Source organism: Hemiscyllium ocellatum, chromosome 21 (assembly GCF_020745735.1).
Source record: "Hemiscyllium ocellatum isolate sHemOce1 chromosome 21, sHemOce1.pat.X.cur, whole genome shotgun sequence".
Taxonomy (NCBI): Eukaryota; Metazoa; Chordata; class Chondrichthyes; order Orectolobiformes; family Hemiscylliidae; genus Hemiscyllium; species Hemiscyllium ocellatum.
In genome coordinates, this window is record NC_083421.1 from 32,854,305 (window position 1) to 32,873,062 (window position 18,758).

At 38.6% G+C, this 18,758-nt stretch overlaps 1 protein-coding gene across 5 annotated transcripts in view; it reads left to right on the top strand.

The window, feature by feature from the left end:
• LOC132825811 (astrotactin-2-like) overlaps positions 1-18,758 on the top strand; it is a 1,607,744-nt gene that overhangs the window by 469,798 nt on the left and 1,119,188 nt on the right. The gene's annotated exons all lie outside the window — the stretch shown is intronic.

Sequence of the window (18,758 nt, forward strand, 5' to 3'; positions counted from 1 at the left end):
TCTCTCTCTCTTCCCTTTCCCCTCTCTCTCCTAAGAAGGAAAATCTGCCATCCTTACTAGTCTAGGCTATTTGTGACTCTGGATCTAAAGCAATGTGGTTGACGTGTCACTACCTATTGAGCAATTAGAGATGAACAATAAACGTTAGACTTGTCAGTGATGCCCATATCCCAGGAAAGTGTACTATGCAGATGTTTGTACTGTATTATTGAGAATAGGCTTAAAAGTAGACACCTAAAATGTGCCAGAACACACTGCAAACAACAAACATTTCAGAACTTTGTGCATCAGACTCCCGCCATTAATTTTTGTGGCACCTTTTATCAGTAAGCATTAAGACATCTGTCTGCTGTGCATTGGATATCCAGCTCTTCAGCTGATCTGACGTTTACAAACAGGTATCTCCAACATGTCTTTGATCTGGATACACTGTCTGCTTCATCCATAGTTATCTGTTGTGAACTACTGTAACGTCAAATGCAATAATGAATGTCAAATTGTGAGTTAAAAGTTTGAAATGAGTTGACCCTTTTCCAGCATGTTTTCTGTGCATGGTTGTTATGTATTAATGCAGCCATCAAATTTGCAATTTATTTTAGAGGAAGTCAGATTTGTTAAATTCATAAGTTTCTGTGAAATGATCCCACGTAAGGCTCTAGATTAAACAGAGTTTGGAGCTGCCACGTTGAGATTTTGAAGTAAATTTTAAGATGATCTTTAATTTTAAAATGTTCTTTCTCCTTTCTCTCATTTCCAATAAACATTTATTAACAATACTATTTTTATATCTGTAGGTGAATTACTTTGAACTAACTGGAGATGCAGCTGACTCTAGTTTGCTGTTTTGTAGTCTATGTAGAATTAATAGATTCTGATTGTAGTACGTCCCATCAGACTTTGTTGAGATCTGAATCTTATTCCTATGTAATATATTCTACTCCTTTTATCATTTGCTTTCCTCAGTCAAAGTTCTATATTTCACAGGAATGCTCATTATATAATACCAACCCTCCATTTCCTCACTACAAATGGATACACACACGCACGTGTGTGCACACACACACATGCGCGTACATAAGTGCAAACTAACACACACATGTGCAAACTGACACACTGACACAGACATGGCCCTCTACATTGATCAACATAGGCAGACTCCCTGGACTGACTGGTCTCCAACCCCATGACTGACCAGACCACTGACCGTGTCCTTGCAGCTCTCTGAGTAACAACCAAGTCCCTGGAATGTGTGCAGTCTCTGCTTTGATTGATGGCGCTGAGACCCTTTGGCTAACAGCAGCACTTTCAGACTTGATGGTTGATAATGTCTTACCTTCTTGAAGCCATTTCAATTTAGTTGAAAAATCACACGGTGTGTTTGCTGCACAGGCAATGGGCACATGCTGTAGATATGAAATTGATGACTTACTGCCGCGCAGAAAGATTTGCAATTCTCAGAGGTTTTGCTAATAATGAGCACGACAGACATACTGACCCCTGTGTGTGCACTAGCCAATAGGGCAGAACTGTGAGCCTTTAAGGTTCTGACTAAAGCACAAAAGGCATGGCATGGTGAAGCAAGTGGTGCTGTGAGCGTGCAGATAAGAACTTAATGAGTGAACACTCAAAGAGCATCTGAGCTGCCCTGAGATCCAGCCTGGCTCAATGCATGAACTGAGTGCCTGTCCCTGTGCACAAAATGTCCTTGCAGCAACATTTTAATGCTATTTGCCAATGCACCTCGAAGTGCAGGTTTTAAAGTGCAGAGAAATCTTTCATGTGGATGATGAGGGTTGAGAGGCTGGTTGTTGACAAATGCCTGTGTCTGTGGATGTGGGATATCGTGGCTAATGTCCATGGAGTGTGCCCTGAGACATTGTATCCAAGATGGCAGCCCAATGGAGTGAATGGTGAGCTGATATTGTCAGGTACCTGCTCTGACTTCCATGTTGGGAATTGTCTCCATCAAATTCGCTTCCAACGCTTGCTGGAATTGGAAGTTGCATGTTGAAGAGTCCAGGTTTGGTGTTAATGAGGCTGGTAACCAGCAACCAATCCCTGTTGATTGATGTCTCCCCACTGCCTTATTGAAAATACTGTCTGGATGTCCAGCACTCTGTGTAAATGCAAAGAGTTGCTCCCAACATTGAGAAAGATCTTGCTTGATTTTCATGCAATTCTCATGGATTTCTCACAATAGCCCATATTATTCAGGGCCCTATTAGATTCCAGTCATGACTTGGGGTGATGCATAGCACGTCTTCTGCCTCAAAAAGAAGAAAAAGGGTACTCTGACTCTAGTATTTTGAACTCGTCCTGGACACAGAGCGTGATAGACAAGATTAACACCAAATCCCTTTCTTTATTCTGAATTTGGACAAAGTCTAATATTGAGCAGGATTTAAAACACAAAACCAGGCTCTTCTACCATTGGGGAGTTAGGATGCCTACTTGCAGAGCACTTCAGAGACCATCTTCAGGACACCCGTACCAATCAAACCCACCACCCTATACTTCAACTTCCCCTAAACATAACTTAAACAAGAAGAAATGGGTTCTCATTCTGCACCCTCTCATCTGATTAAATATCCCCATCACCGCCAGGCACAAAGTGGGTGGAACGGTGGCACAGTGGTTAGCACTGCTGCCTCACAGCACCAGAGACCCGGGTTCAATTCCTGTCTCAGGTGACTGTGGTTTGCACATTCTCCCCGTGTCTGTGTGGGTTTCCTACCACAGTCCAAAGATGTGCAGGTTAGGTGAATTGGCCATGCTAAATTGCCTGTAGTGAAGGGGTAAATGTAGAGTTATGGGTGGGTTGTGCTTCGGCGGATCAGTGTGGACTTGTTGGGCCAAAGGGTCTGTTTCCACACTGTAAGTTATCTAAATTTCTAAGGCGACATTAAACTTTGCTTGTTATCTTCATTGCTCTTTCCACTTTTTTTGTCTTTTTATATTGGAGTGTTAACTTTGTGAGAACCCATGTCACGGATGGATGTCAAATGTTCCGGAAAAACCATGTAGATTTTGAAATGAGAAAGCACATGTATAATATTGAAGGAATTTTTTTTGTCATTCTTACTAATACTTCAGCTCCTGGCACAATCTGAATTTGAAGGAGTTACTTATTTTGTGGATTTCTTTTCAAATTTCCAGCTTCCCTGTGATCAAATCAGGAACTGGCTTGACAAGGATAAGCACAGCTTTCACAAGCTTCTTTGTGGGGGTGGCATGGTGGCTCAGTGGTTAGCACTGCTGCCTTCCAGCACCAGGCATGTGGGTTCAATTCCAGCCTCAAGCAACAGTGTGGTGATTGCACGTTTTCCCTCTGTTTGTGTGGATTTCTTCCCAGTACTCTGATCCTTTCCCACAGTACAAAGATGTGGAGGTTAGGTGGATGGGGCACACTAAATTTCCCATATAATGTGCAGTCAATTAGCCATAGGCAATGTAGAGTTGTAGGATGAGTCTGTGTCAGATAATCTTCAGAGGGGCAGTAGCGATTTGATGGGCCAAATGGCTTGCTTCCACATTTTACCGATTCTATGATTAATGCTGAGGAAGACCTTTCTACATGGTGATATTCCAAATGGTGGTGAAATACAACAAATCCCATATCCCCTAAGATAGAGTTTAACAGCTTTAACTCTTGGGAATAGTCTGTGTTATGGAGAAAATTGATGTCACTTTTGTGAGGTGATTTGCCAGTAAGTATTTAATTCTACAATAAGACCATTTGAAACCTTGAAGGATAATATTCCACAGGGGATTTTGTCATCTAGCTGGCAAAACTGCTTTAGAGTTAAATTGTTGGAAATCTTGTTTATCCAAGATATTAACTATAGCTCTATGTTTGAAATACAGTATAACTGTAATTCATTATCTTGATGCGAAATCTTTTTAACACTAAGATTGTATAATCTAATATTTTTCCTTTTCAAAACAGTGCAAAGAATGTTCTTTTTTTATTTTCATTTGTAATTACAAACCCATAGCTTTAAGTACAATCTGCAGTAAAAATGTGTTGAATATTCATTTCTGATGCTGACATTGTCAGATCGACATGGTACAAAAACAATTTCTGACACATGTCTGGCTTTGTTTGAGTGGAAGAGCTTGAAGTAAAGACTGCATCACAGTTCTACAGAAAGAAGCTTTCAGATCAGTTTTTCAAAGGAGAGTCAGCCCACTGTTCAGTAGAAAGGAGAACAAATCTCAGGACTGCTGGAATTGTTCCTTTATGCAACAACATGAGCTATTTGAAGGCATTTATATTTGTTCAGAGTAGTTTTGAAATTATTTGCATTTCATAGGGTTGCAAATTGATATTGTTTGCACGTGCACTTGATCCGTTACCCTCGGCTGTTGGAGAGTGCATTGTTTGAGATGTGCTTGACTAAGTTTCAAAATGGCATTGCTAATCACTGTTGGTGTGGATGTCTAAATGATTGTGGTTTTAATGGGAAGACAAGTGTGCTTTCACTTTGAATAATGCACAAGTCCCTATCAAATTAGTTGACGTTGAAATGTTGAAAGGTCAAATTCAAAACCCTTTACCTATTTCAGAAATTGCTGCAAAATCTCAGTAGGTCTGGTAGCATCTGTGGAGAGATATCAAATGTAACGTTTCAGGCCCAGTGACCCTTCAGATCCAACAGCAGTTAAGAAGATGATGGATTTTATACGGAAGATGGAGTGGGGAGGGGCAAGAGTAAACAGTAAGTGGAGATAGAGCCCAAAGAGAGAGAAAAACATTGAACAGACAAAGGAGTGGATAAAGACCAACCTAGGAGAGTGAATAGCTGATAATGGGAACTATTAATGTCTGACAATAGTCTGTGTGTAGTAGCAGCCCATGTGGTGATAGGCCTCGTGTGTGGGGTGGGGAAAGCACGGAGATGATGCTCAAGCCATGAAAATGTTGAATTTGATATTAAATTCAGAAGGCTATGGGGCTCCAAAGTGAAAAATGAGGTACTGTTCTTCTAACTTGTGTTGAGCTTCTCTGGAGCACTGCAGCAAGCCTGAGATGGAAATGTTGGGCAGAGAACATAACTTTGAGTTCAACAATTTTAGGGCAGTTTACAGGTTCAGGTATTTTTCTAGTCTTTACAAATGAACCATTTTTTACAACTCTAATAATGCATGAATCCTGAGGAAAAAAAACTATTTCATAATGACGTGGCTTTTGTAACAGGGCCCTGGTCTCCGCTCGATCGCGTGGTTACAAGCTGAAAAATAGCTAGAAAGAAAATGGGTGGAAGATAATGTAGTTCCTGGAAATCTGGTACATATCAGTCATCCTCTGAAGTGACACAGTAACTATGTCAGTGCAAAATACCCTGAGCAGCTATGGTGTCAAGAGATTGCCATCTCCACAACTGTGTCTTGTGACATTTTTCCAAGCCTAACTTCATGGAGTGTTGTTAGAACTTGGTTAGGAGTGTTGAACCAAGTTCTCTCTTTGTCCTATTTCTTTGTGGAGTTGTGTGAAACAGATAGTTGAATGATGGGAAAACTAGCCAACCCTTTGTTGTAACACAATACAAGTTAAGACTATAGCAAAGGTCAAAACATTACTAATCTCAGCAGAACTTGACACAGGCTAAGTCCATGGTAAAAACAATGACTGCAGATGCTGGAAACCAGATTCTGGATCAGTGGTGCTGGAAGAGCACAGCAGTTCAGGCAGCATCCAACGACAGGCTAAGTCCATGTAAATTCCTTAACCTTGGTAAACCTTGTCAGAGCTTGATTAGTTAGCGTCACATAAATTCTGGAATATTGACTAGACTTAAATAAGGACAATCCACAAAATCGTCTGAGCCCCCGACAACAACTAGATTATGGGATAACGTAAGTGACACAAGGTTTGGAAATCAATATGATAAACATCGGAAGTAATAACACAGATCATAATTCAATGTACCAGCCTAATGGATGATGAAACTTGAGTGATAATTACTGATAGCTATTGACAAGTTGTAAATGTAAAGATTCCTGCTTTTCTCTCTGTAAGCACAAATTTGTTAGAGAAATTGACAGCTGCGAGCAACTCTCTCTCCCTTCCAAGTTTAGCCATCTGCATGCAGTTTTATTGTCAATAATGGCCAATTGTTTGTCGGAACAAGCTGTGCTGATTTTTTGTCGACTTTGTTTAGCTCTCACAGTCCTGTAACTATTTTTAACCCACTTCTACATTTTAAGGCCATTTGACATCTTGCTCATAATATAGCTTGAATTTATAAGGGTGTTGATATGGCAGTATATAATTGCTGGATCAACGCCCTTTTAAATTCAAACAATATTATATATACAATACATCTAATGGATATCTTATATCTTTTAATTGCATTATTAAAACCTACTTAGGCAAAGACACAGAAATTATTAACAAAAGGTTTAAGATGTTTGAATATGTCCAACTACTCACTCTTTCAACACAGTGTTTGAGACGGAGCTTTGGAATGAGTGCTCCATTGCATACATGGGTAGGGTTTTATAATTGAACGAGCTCCTGTTGAGAAGGTCAGGAGAGTTTTGTTTAAAGATAAGATGAAAACATAACTTGGAGAGAGAAATTTTATTTTAGTTTTTAATTTGAGCTTTTAACAATCCTGTGAAGGCGTTGAATAAAGTTTCCTGTATCGACCAGTTCTCCTGGGAAAGGAGAGACACAATGAAAATAGATTAGCTTGGAATAAAGAGTGAGTAATAGCACTGCAGAGGTTACTTAAAGTTCAGCATGTTTAAACTAAAGTGTATGATATCTCCAAGAAGAAGCTAATCTGAAGTTCCAGTCAATAATGTTGTTCAAGTCACAGAAAATTACTAAAGTGTAAGAGTTACTTGTGAGGGTATTGGACAAGATGTGTTTTTGGGTACTATACTAGATCTCTGTCTTAGGAACTATACAAAAGCCATTGTTCTTTTTTCCTTTCAATTTATAAAATAGAATTTTGGGATTAATGGGATGATACTTTTTTTCTGTGAGTTTCACAATCTTTGAATTTGTGTTACAAGTAGATAGTTTAGTTTCTTCTATTTCATCAATTCTTTTTCTTGCTTAACTACTGTTTTAATGTTTAAATAAAATCTGTCGCACAGTGCGCTTATCTTTAAGTGAAAGACTACTTCAGTAGAAGTGAAACCAATTGAAATGTGATCTATCAAGCTGGATTCCAGTCTGGGATCTGACTTGTCCAATAATATCATCAGCTGGGATCATCACACAGCGATACCACAGCATCTTGCTCTTTCCCACATTAGGTCCATGTATCAGCATTCAGAAGTTGCTGTTGGGCATGACACTGCCTTCCTGCTCAAAGTACTCTTGCGCTACCTTCAGCAGAAGCTGTGGTGTTCGCATGCACGTTGAAAGCTTTTGTGATAAATATAAACTTCTGCAATATAAAGTATTGTGGAGGCCACATGGAAATCAGTTTGAGTTTTCTGCCGTGGAAAGCTATCTTGGCGCATTTCTGTGGATTCATTTTTGTGAAGCATTTAACTTTTGGTGACAGCTTCCAATTTCCAGATTCCAGAGAGTTAGAGAGCAGGGACAAGTATCAACGTTTGCAAAGAAACCAGTGAATGTGAAGCAACGTGACCCATCAAATGCAGAGATCTTTCTCTCACCTGCCCAGTCGTGTACAGTATTCCACTTGTTTAATGTCCTCCACAGAGCCAGGAGTGCTTAGTTGTTAACATTCCTGCCTCTAAGCTTGAAGGTTCCAGTTCAAATCTTACTTCAGGACTTGTTGGCCATGGGTGTAGCATTCAATAGGCTGAAAGTATCTTGATATTTAACCTACAAACTCCTTCCAGTACGCCAAGATATCCTCCATATATTGAAAGATAGACAAAGCAAGCAAATAACGTTGAGAAAGGTCCTTCAGAGATCATCCAAAAGAATATCTTGAGTCAATTTATCTATTAAGTTCAAGCAGGCTGTACTAAGAGCAATTCAACAGCAATGCATCATATTTCTGGCCAAATGTTTTCTCAGAACTCTTCTGAAGAAGGGTCTCAACCCTGATTTTCATCATCATTTCATGAGTGGTTTCTGACAGGCCTGCTATGCATTTTTAATTTTATTTCCAATATTCATGGTATCACCTTTTTATTCTTACTCATTATGTACTTCTGACTTTGATTAAATTATGGCAATGGCAAACTTGTTGCCCTGAGTTAAAATTGGAGAATTTCTGCCGCAAGTGCTTAAAATACTGCACAACGAAGTAAAAGGATGCAATTGAATCCTTCTGGTTGTGTACATTCACACAGCAAAATAAATTACTTGCATCTGCGGGTAATTCAGCAATTACAGCTTGGGGCATTAGTGGAGTAATTTAATACTAGGATTAAAAAAGTCCACCATGAAGATGAATTGAAAGTCAATACAATTAAGTGAGATTAGAGAGAGAGAGAAAAATCTACCTAAAGTTCTCTGTAAAATTTCATCCCTCATGAGTCTTTTAATACCTGAATTTCCTGCTTTTGGGGAGACATTGCTGGTCTTTGAAATATTGCTGGGATTTTGCCTTGGAGCTGAACACAGCAGAAAGTAAAATGAGCTCTGCATCATTAAGAAAGAGTCTCACCATTATTAGATAGTAATAGATGATGGAATTGTCCAGTGGCATACGTAGCACTCCATTTCTTCCACTGTTCTCCATTTAGCATTTTGCTTCTGCCAATAAAGCTGTCTATGCCATAAGACAATTGAAATTTTGACAACACGTCAGTGTGTTACAACTTGCAGAAATAGAAATAATCATGATGAACGTTAACATAGTTTGACAATACTTTGACCAATTTTATAATTTTGCCTTGAATTTATGTTGATTTGGTGAAGCATTATAATAAATGGTTCAGAGGACATGCTACTGACATGTTAATAACTCAAAGTTTTTAGTTCAGAAATGTTACCATGTGAGAATACAGTAAAGTGTGATCAGCATTAAATGTTAAGCTAACTTTTAATGTTAGAACAGAGTGACGAATACAAAGTTACAACTGCAAAGAAGGTGCACAGAAGCAAGATCAATATTAGATTTGAAATTTGAGGGTATATTCAGAAATCGAATAACAATGGGGAAGAAGCTATTCATGAACTTATTTGGTACATGTGTTTAAGCTTTTGTATCTTCTGACTGATGGAAGAGTTTGGATGAGATTATAACTGTGGTGGGAAGGGTCTTTGATGATATTAGCTGCCTTTCTAAGGCAGTGAGAAGTATAGATGGAGTCAATGGATGGAAGGTTGGCTTGAGTGATGGACTGGACTGTGTTCGCAACCTTCTGTAGTTTCTCATGGTCTTGGGCAGACCAGTTGTTGTATGAAGCCAAAATGTATCCAGATAGGATGCTTTCTACAGTGAATCAACAAAAATTGATGAAAGTCCTTACGGACGCAGTCTTGTGAGGAAGAAGAGGCATTTTTGCACCTTCTTGACCATCGCACCAACGTGGTTGAACCTGGACAGATTGTTGCCGATTGTCACTCCTCAGAGCAAATGAGTATGAGCATGACTAAACCACATGTTGGGATGGCATGGTGGCTCAGTGGTTAGCACTGCTGCCTCACAGCACCAGATATCCATGCTCGATTCCAGCCTGAGGCGACTGTCAGTGGGAAGTTTGCACATTCTCCCTGTGTCTGTGTGGAGTTCCTCCCACAGTCCAAAGGTGTGCCGGTTAGGTGAATTGACCATGCTAAATTGCCCATTGTGGTAGGGTGCGTTAGCCAGAGAGAAATGGGTCTGGGTGGGTTACTCTTCGGAGAGTTGGTGTTGACTTGCTGGGCTGAAGGGCCTGTTTACACACTGTAGAGAATCTATTGTAATGGAAATAGTTATCCAATACAATTCAAAGTTTATATACTTGTGTTTTGGGATTATAACTTTAAGTTAAGATAATATTGTGGGAGTTGGAGGTCATATAGCTTTTTCTGAAGTCCTCCAGATAACAAGACTGGGTGGTTTGATTCTGAAAGAAGCAAGTGATCTATTTTGGGAAGAAGGTATTTATGTCTAGAGTTAATTGGCCGCAAGCTGTATTCAACAGTAGATAAACAGTGAGGCTTTGAAATTCCAAAATGGTCAGGCTGTAAACAATTGTGCTTTAAACTAACTAGCATCTCCATCTGGATACAAAAGTCCAAATAATTTACATTGTTGTGGAAAAGACTGTTAGAGGAATGGTCTAAGACATTTTTAAAAACTTACAGGCAAGGTTAGTCAGCTGGGACCTGGGAAAGAGAGAGAGCCATGACAGAGAGCAAGATTCTATGGTTCACTGTACAGAAATTTGGGTGGGAACTTGCATTCAGATTGGACTAAATTAATGAGAAGTTTAAACAAGATTTGCCAACATGTGCAAGAGGAATAAAATGGACGGAGTTGATGCACGGGTGGGAGGATGGTAGGAATGTAGGAGACTTCACTGTGAATGTTAGTTAGTTCTAAGACAAATCTGTCTATCTCAGCCTTGACTATACCTAATACCGGGTGCTGGCAGGTGGGACTAGATTGGGTTGGGATGTCTGGTCGGCATGGACAATCTCTATGACTCTATGACTGAAAGTTTCCAAGCTGATAAACAAAAAGAAGTAAATTCTTGAGAATTAAAACACACCATTAATTATTCAAGGAGAAATGGATGTCTTGTTAAAGGACCATATAAAGTATACCTATGAAGTGTGTTTTCAGTCATAATGAGGAAAAAATAGACATTATTCTATTTTGTGGTTCAGAGTACAAGTTTCAAGGTGAATCAAATGTAGCAGATGAAATATATTTCAAATCATATTAGATTAAAGGATGGACCCAGAAAAAAAATTCAACCTGGGGATCATGAGCAATTTCAGGTACAACAAGGTGACCAAGGTAGTGGTGAAGAATGAAAAAGTAGACCATAAATGTGTCTAGTGAAAAACATAAAGGCAGTCAGTAAGTATTATGTATGTGGAAAGGAAAATAAAATAACTAGGACAAATTAGACCCATTTCAATTGGAGACAGGAGAATTTATACTGGAAAACTGGGAAATTGCTGAGAAGGTAACTAATGCTTTGTGTCCGTCCTCACATATGTAAAAAAAAACAGAAGCCATCTAGAAATACTAAACAAACGAGTGAAACTAAAGAACTGAACATAAGGCAGCTGCACTTAGAAAGTTAACTGGACTGAAATTGATAAATCCCCGGAATCAGATGAATTACATCCCAGGGTGATAAAGGAGAAGGCTATAAAGATAATGGAAAGTTACCTGAACATTGGAAAGGAGCAAATATATTTAAAGGTGGGAGGGGAGGAGGTGAAGAGAGAGAGTGAAAAACTTGGACCTTTTAATTTAATATTAGTAGTAGGAAAAATGTCAAATCAATTAAAAAAGATGTAATCACTGGTCATTTTGCAAATAGTAGTAAAACTGAGCAAAGTCAGTTTGGTTTTGTGAAAGAAAACTCATTTTTTGAAAAACTTATTGGAGTTTCTTTTGAACATGTTGTTACTAGCATAGCTAATGTTTGGGGTGGATTTGAATTTTCAGAAGGATTTTGATAAGGTTCCACACAGGAAATTAGTAAGCAAAGTTAAAATGCTTGTGATTGGGTTAATATACTTGTTTTTATTGCAAATTGATTTACAGACCTAAAATTTTGAGGTAAATAGATCATTCACATGAATGGCAACCTGTAGCTGGTGAGCTGCCACAAGGGTTAATAGCACAGGCAATCACAATCTTTTTAAATGGTGTAGATGCCAGGACCAATTGTAGCAATTCCAAATTTGCTCATGACACAAATCAAGGTGGGAATGTGAGTTGTGAGCTGGATGCTGTGAGGCTTCAAGGAAACTTGCAAAGTCTAATTGAATTCGATAGGCATAGTGAATGGAATATGACGTGAATGTGCTACTTATATTGGTAGATAAAGCAAAAAGGCTGTGTTTCTGAAATAATGAGGTTCGTAACTGCTGATGTCCAAAGGGACCTTGGTGTCCTTCTTCATGAGTGACAAAAAGCAATGAGGAACCAAGTGGCATTTTGGCCTTTGGTGTAAGTGGATTTTATTACACAAGTCAAGAATTGTTTCACAGACTGTCACAAAATGTACAAACGTATAAAATCTCAATGAGACAACTCAACTGACTAGTTTGCCTGACTAGCTGCTACTCAGAACAAAAACAATTCACACTACCTTCCTTCAGTAACAGATAAAAAAACACATAGTTTATTATGACACACTTAACCTCAACAGGAGCAATGAAGTGAAAGGATCTCCTTTTTATGCAACTTAAGAGTTTGAAGCAACTTAGTTTACGAATACACACAAGCACAATTAAAGCAGACAAAAGACTAGCGTTGAGAAAGAATAAAGACAAGGTAAATAAAATTCTGAAGATCAAAAGTCCAATTCAGAACGTAAAGTTATTTTCCTAACTGTCCTTTTGAGTTTTGCAATAATTAGACACTGTGATCTGCAGGGTGAGATTCATTCTTTGATTCGATGGCTGATCAGGTGACTTACTTATTTTTGTATCTTTATTTTCCTCTTAAACCATCTTGTTTTTTTCTCTATCTTTTCCCACACACCGAGAGAGAAATGGATACTTTCTGACTGCAGGCACTGGATGTTTCTTCCATTTTGATACTTTTAGGGCTTGCAGCCATTTTAACACTGAAACAATTAGAAAGCTGTTGTCAAGCAGAATTCCTCAACTCAAAGACTGAGTGCCACTAATTCTTGACTTCCCCCTCTGCCTCATTCCAAAAAATTGCACAACTCAATAAAATGCAATACGTAATTTTCAAGTAGGAAACCTTTGCTCGTAATCCAGATCAAGCAGCCCATCTTCCATTTTGCATTATAGTTCAAAAAAAAGAAACAAAAGTAGTTTATGTGCAGTGATATATTTGCCTGTGAGAGAGTATGTCTTATCCAATGAGGGAAGTTTGAGAAACCTAAGCCTATTCTTGAGAGTTACAAAAAATAAAGGTAATCTCATCTAAACTTATAAAATTCTTACAGGGTGTAAACGAGTGAATGTAGAATTAAGTTTTTCCTATAAAGCTGTACACAGTAATTCTGATTAAAAATCTGATGATCGGACTCTAATGTGCACTCTAATTTAGCTCTTGTGCATATTAAAATTGGTGGCTAGCGTAGGATATGAATGAAATTGGCCAAGTTGAACACTTGATCCTCTAAGCATCAGTAAATAACAAAAAAGACTTTAAAAAAACTCAACATAGGAATGCAGACTTTCACTTATAATCCCTCAACCAGTCAATATCACGAAACATATTGATTTGCATCCATCATGTCTAGAGAATGGCAGCAGAATCACTGCCGCAAGATGGCCCTCATATTTTAGTGTCAAATTGTTAGTGTCTTTCCAGGAAATCATCTCATTGCTTTGCTATGCACTGTTCTAGCCATCATACACGTTCTAACAAATTCAGAACCCTACTTTTTTTCACCTCTTCAAGTAATTGTCCAATTTTCTTCAGCAAAATATTGTTCAGTCTTATTTCCACCAACCTTTCAGGCATTTTCAGTATTCCAGATCATGCCTATTTCCTGCATTTTTTAAACGAAGTTTCCTGTATCAACCCTGGTTCTTTTGTTAATTTAGTTTTGGTATTCTATATGATAAACTTTTGTAAATGCATGATTTAGGGTGTTTTTGCTGAATTAATGTTTAAAAAGATAGAAAATATCTTTTCTTCACTCTAAAAGTTTTGTTTATTTATTCTTCAGTTTAACACCTTATATAATTTCACGATGAGTTGAAAGATGGATTATATTGTGTCAAGAAATATTGCCCCTAATTCAATTTAAATGAAAAAAACCAGCAATTTGTACTTTGCTTAAGAATTGGATAGCTCTGTCTTGTTTCTGCAACAGTACTTACAGATAATAACTGAGTGGCTTTGTGAGAAATGGACTGTAAGTATATTGCGCAGGGAGCAAGAATTCTCTCTATCAACTCAAACCCATTACAGTGTAACCAATAATTTCTGCTTTACTTCCATGTTACCTTACCAGCAAATAAATAAATGAATTGAATTGTTATGTGTTTACAGCCCTGAGTTGCATCACAAACATATTTAGAGCAGTCGTTCTCAATTCCATTGCACTCTGTCTTTATTTAAAATTGTGTCAACGTGGCTTCATGTTGAGTTCTCCAGTGCAGATAGTGGAATAGCCTTGTTATACCGTCTTTAAGGAAGTCAACAGAATACAGAATACAATGCTAAGTATTGATATCTGTACCCAGATGACTTTAGCGGTCACGAGCAAACTTGAAATTCTTATTTTTCCTTCATGGGATATTGAAGGAGTTATTGGCAAGGCCAGCATATTTTGCCCATCCCTACTTTCCCCTGAACTGAATGCTTTGCTCGGCCATTTCAGAGTCAGTCACATTGCTATAGGTCTGAAGTCAAATATAGACCTGACTAGTTATAGACAGCAGATTTCCTTTCCTGAAGAGCATTAGTGAACCTGGATAGAAGGGATGGTCACATTACGGACCCGAGCACTGAATTCTTGATTTTAAATTCTGAATTGAATTTAAATTTCACCAGTTATCATGATGGAGCTTGATTTCATCCCATTGGTCTGGATCTTTGTGTTGCAAGACCATTAACAATGTTACTCTGCCGTCATCTCCTCTTGTGTAGTATGAATAATAATGGAAAGTTTAAGGGTGAAGTATCATGAATTCTGAGCCCAGAAACAATAATTAATTAATCATTTCTCAGTACAATCAGGAATTAATGTGCTATTATCTACATAACAAGCGGAGGTGTGTCATAAATGAAACTGCACAGCAATTATGTAGCATTCAATTATATAGCGTACCTCTAATAGATATTTTACTGCTTTGTAACATTTTGTCACAGCAAATATGACTTCTACATAAATAAAATCTGTGGGCTGAATGTTTGTATTTTTGGCTCAGTGTGAGCTTCATTGGGCTTTTGGAAAGATTCCCATCGAGAATCCCAGTGAGATTTCTCACCTTACCTCACACAACACTTCTCATTGTCCTCATTACCCTCTCTCTGAGATTCTCCCGACACCCCCCAAGATTGGCCACACAGATTTCTCATTGGACTTTGCCACAAATCTTGCCATAGCCCATATCCTTCACAGCCCTGTAAAGTTCTGCCCAATATCTTTTTTTTTCTGGCTAATTAAAAATCTGACTGGTTACTCTTTGGTTCAGTGTGTTGTGGAGGACAGATCATTTTCTGAGAAATAAAATGTCACTTCTGAATCTTAAATGCTGCACAAATGTAGCTGATTTAAAAAATAATTGAATCACTGTGACAGTGAATCAGATTGATACAGCAGAAAAGGAGATGATTTACCACACTATGTCTGTATCATCCTTATGAAAGTCCAATTAGTTCTAACTTCTTTCTCTTCCCTCATGGTCCTGTAAATTAATTTCCTTCCATATACAGTTCTCTTTTAGAAGTTATTATTGACTCTGCTTCCATCATACTTTCAGACAATGTATTCCTGATCAGAACAACATGTTCTGTGAATTTCTTTTTCTCATCCTGTATCTGGCTCTGTTATCAATAAACTTAAATCTGAGTTCTCTGGTTACAGATCTTCCTGTTGCTGGCCATGGTTTTTTTTAATTTTAGTCTATAAAAACTCTTCATTATTTCATACCTCTATTAAATTTCACTCTGACCTTCTGTTTGAAGGAGAACAGCTGCAGCTTTTCCATTGTCTCCACGTAACTGGTGATTTTTTTATTTCTCCTGTTGATCCTTACCTTGTCTTTACCATTCTTCCTAAAGTGTAGGCCTTGCTGTGGTCTAATTACTGATGTATGAAGATTTAACATAATCCACTACGTTTAACACACCAGTTTACAAAACCAAGGATCCCACCTCCTCACATACAATTGGGAACTGGTAATAAACACTACCTGAGCAGAAAATGTGTTGCTGGAAAAGCGCAGCAGGTCAGGCAGCATCCAAGGAACAGGAGAATCGATGTTTCGGGCATAAGCCCTTCTTCAGGAATCCTGAAGATTCCTGAAAACGTTGATTCTCCTGCTCCTTGGATGCTGCCTGACCTGCTGCGCTTTTCCAGCAACACATTTTCTGCTCTGATCTCCAGCGTCTGCAGTCCTCACTTTCTCCATAAACACTACCTGAGCCAGGGATGCAGATATCCCAGCAGTGGAGCAAAATGAATTCCTTTGGAAAAGCCTCTGAACTTGTGTTATACCGCCTGGAAAAAAAATACCATGAGCTTCCACAAATTGTAGAAAGATTATGTTGTCATATTTAGGTGATGTTTTGCTGAAGAAAGTCGATGCCTTGTGCATATGTGGGACAAACTGTGCCTTGCCACTTACTGTCCCAAACCTCAAAACTGTCCAGGTCTTGCTGCATACAAACATTCGCAGAACCCTCACAGATTGTTCACTATGTTTATATTTTTTTTGAATCAATTTTGGTTTGAAGCTATGAATTGGAAATCGTGAGCTGAACATGACCTGTGGAAATTGTCAAACAGCGTGTGGTAGAACAGAACAAACAAGCTTTTGTTTGTGAGGCAAGACCTGAAGGTTAATTGCAGGATGGTTCTTGATTAAAATGATCCCTACTGTCAAAGCAACCCTAGGAACAGCATTGTCTTTTTTTTTTGTAGATATTTTTATTGAAATTTAACATTTTTGCAAATTTACAAAAATAAACAAAACTCTCAAATACAAACATTGATGTACAATTAAATCATATATACAATAGTCATAATTTAACAAAGAAAAGAGAAAGAAAGAAAACAAAAAGAGAAAAAAAAAGAAACGAAAAAAGAAAGAAAAAAAAAACTCAACTTTCTACTAATCTAACCTATAACTAACCAGAGTGTATACCTAAGTCTCTTACATGCTCGGAATGTATAAACATCAAATATAATAAAACCCGTATTCGCGCAGGATTCCTCTCCCAAGGGGCCCCGGAGCAGCCCGGTCTGAAATCTTCACTAAATAAAAGCCCTTGTTAGGATAGCCGAAATATCTGCATTTATATAATTCAAAAAGGGCTGCCATATTTTATAAAATAATTCAGTCTTTTGGTGCACCATATTTGTGAGGAAGTTAAGGGGGATATATTCCATAATTAATCTGTGCCAATTTGAAAGTCCAGGGGGGCCCTCAGCCACCCAGTTCACCAAAATATTTTTCCTTGCACAGAAAGAGAGAATAGAAAATAGTCTCTTCCCATGCATATCCAGAGATGAGAGGTTCGAAAAGCCCAAAAGGAGAGATACAGGGTCCACCCTAATTTCCGTTCCTAAAATTTCTGTCAGGGTATTTGCCACTTTAGTCCAGTATCTGCGGATTTTCTGACAAGTCCACAGACAATGTGCAAGAGTACCCACCTCTATTTTGCATTTGGGACACATTGGAGATGCTCCTGCCTTAAATTTTGCCAGTCGAGCCGGAGCTATATGGGCCCTATGAAGTATCTTTAGTTGGATAGCCTGAGTTCTGTTACAGATAGCAATTCTTCTAGCATTTTCCCAAATGTCATTCCACATATCCTCAGAGATTTCTAGCCCCAAGTCCTGCTCCCATGTTTTAAGCAGGTCATCCATGTCTCCTGAGACTCCATCATGTAGCAAATGGTATATAGTACTAACGGAGGATGCCCCCGCTGGTCGTAAGACATTACGTTCTCTGTCTGATTTATAAAGACTATCTATTAATGTAGTCTTCCTCTGTATATAATCTCGAACTTGGAAGTATTGAAAGAGATCCCCATTAGGTATTCCGAATTTCAGACGCAGCTGCTCAAAGGACATCAGGATCCCATCTTTAAATAGGTCCCCTAAGCATGAGATGCCCCTGGATCTCCAGAGTTTAAAGGTGGCATCTTTAATCCCCGGTTGGAATCCCCATGCGCCTACTATTGGTGCATGGGGGGATGTTTTATGTGAGTTACCCTCATTTTGCCGCATTATATTCCAGGCCTTAATTGTGTTTAATATTATGGGATTTTTACAGTGGTCTGTAATGATTTTCCTCTTATCTGAAAATAAAAGGTTAATAAGTGGATATTTTACTTGGGAGGCTTCGATATCCAGCCAAATTGATTGTGGATCAGATGAAACCCAATCAGCTATGTAACTTAGTAGGGAGCTTAACTGATATTTCCTAAAGTCTGGGAAGTCCAGTCCTCCCCTTGCCTGTGGAAGCTGTAGCTTCTTCAGCTTAATAAGGGGCCGTCTATGGTTCCAAATAAAGGAGCCCAACCAGCCATATAATTTACGTAGGGCTAGCCTTGGCAGCATCAGCGGGAGCATTCTCATAGGATATAAGAGACGGCGCAGAACATTCATTTTAATTAATGCTATTCTCCCTAGCCAGGCAGTCGGAAGGTCTCTCCATCGCTGGAGGTCCTGCCTTATCCTTTCCATTAATTGTACAAAATTAGCCCTATACAGCTGATCAAATACTAGCGTGATAAAAATACCTAAATATAAGAAGCCCTCCAGGGACCAACGGAAGGGAAAAGGGGATCCGTCCATTAAGTGGGGTATCATAGCCAGACCACCCATTGGCATGGCTTCCGATTTTGAAAAATTAATTTTATAGCCTGAGAATACACTAAATGTATTAATAACTTGAATTAGACGAGGCACTGACATTAAAGGATTACTGAGGAATAAGAGAACGTCATCTGCATAGAGGGTAATTTTGTGTTTACCTGTACCAA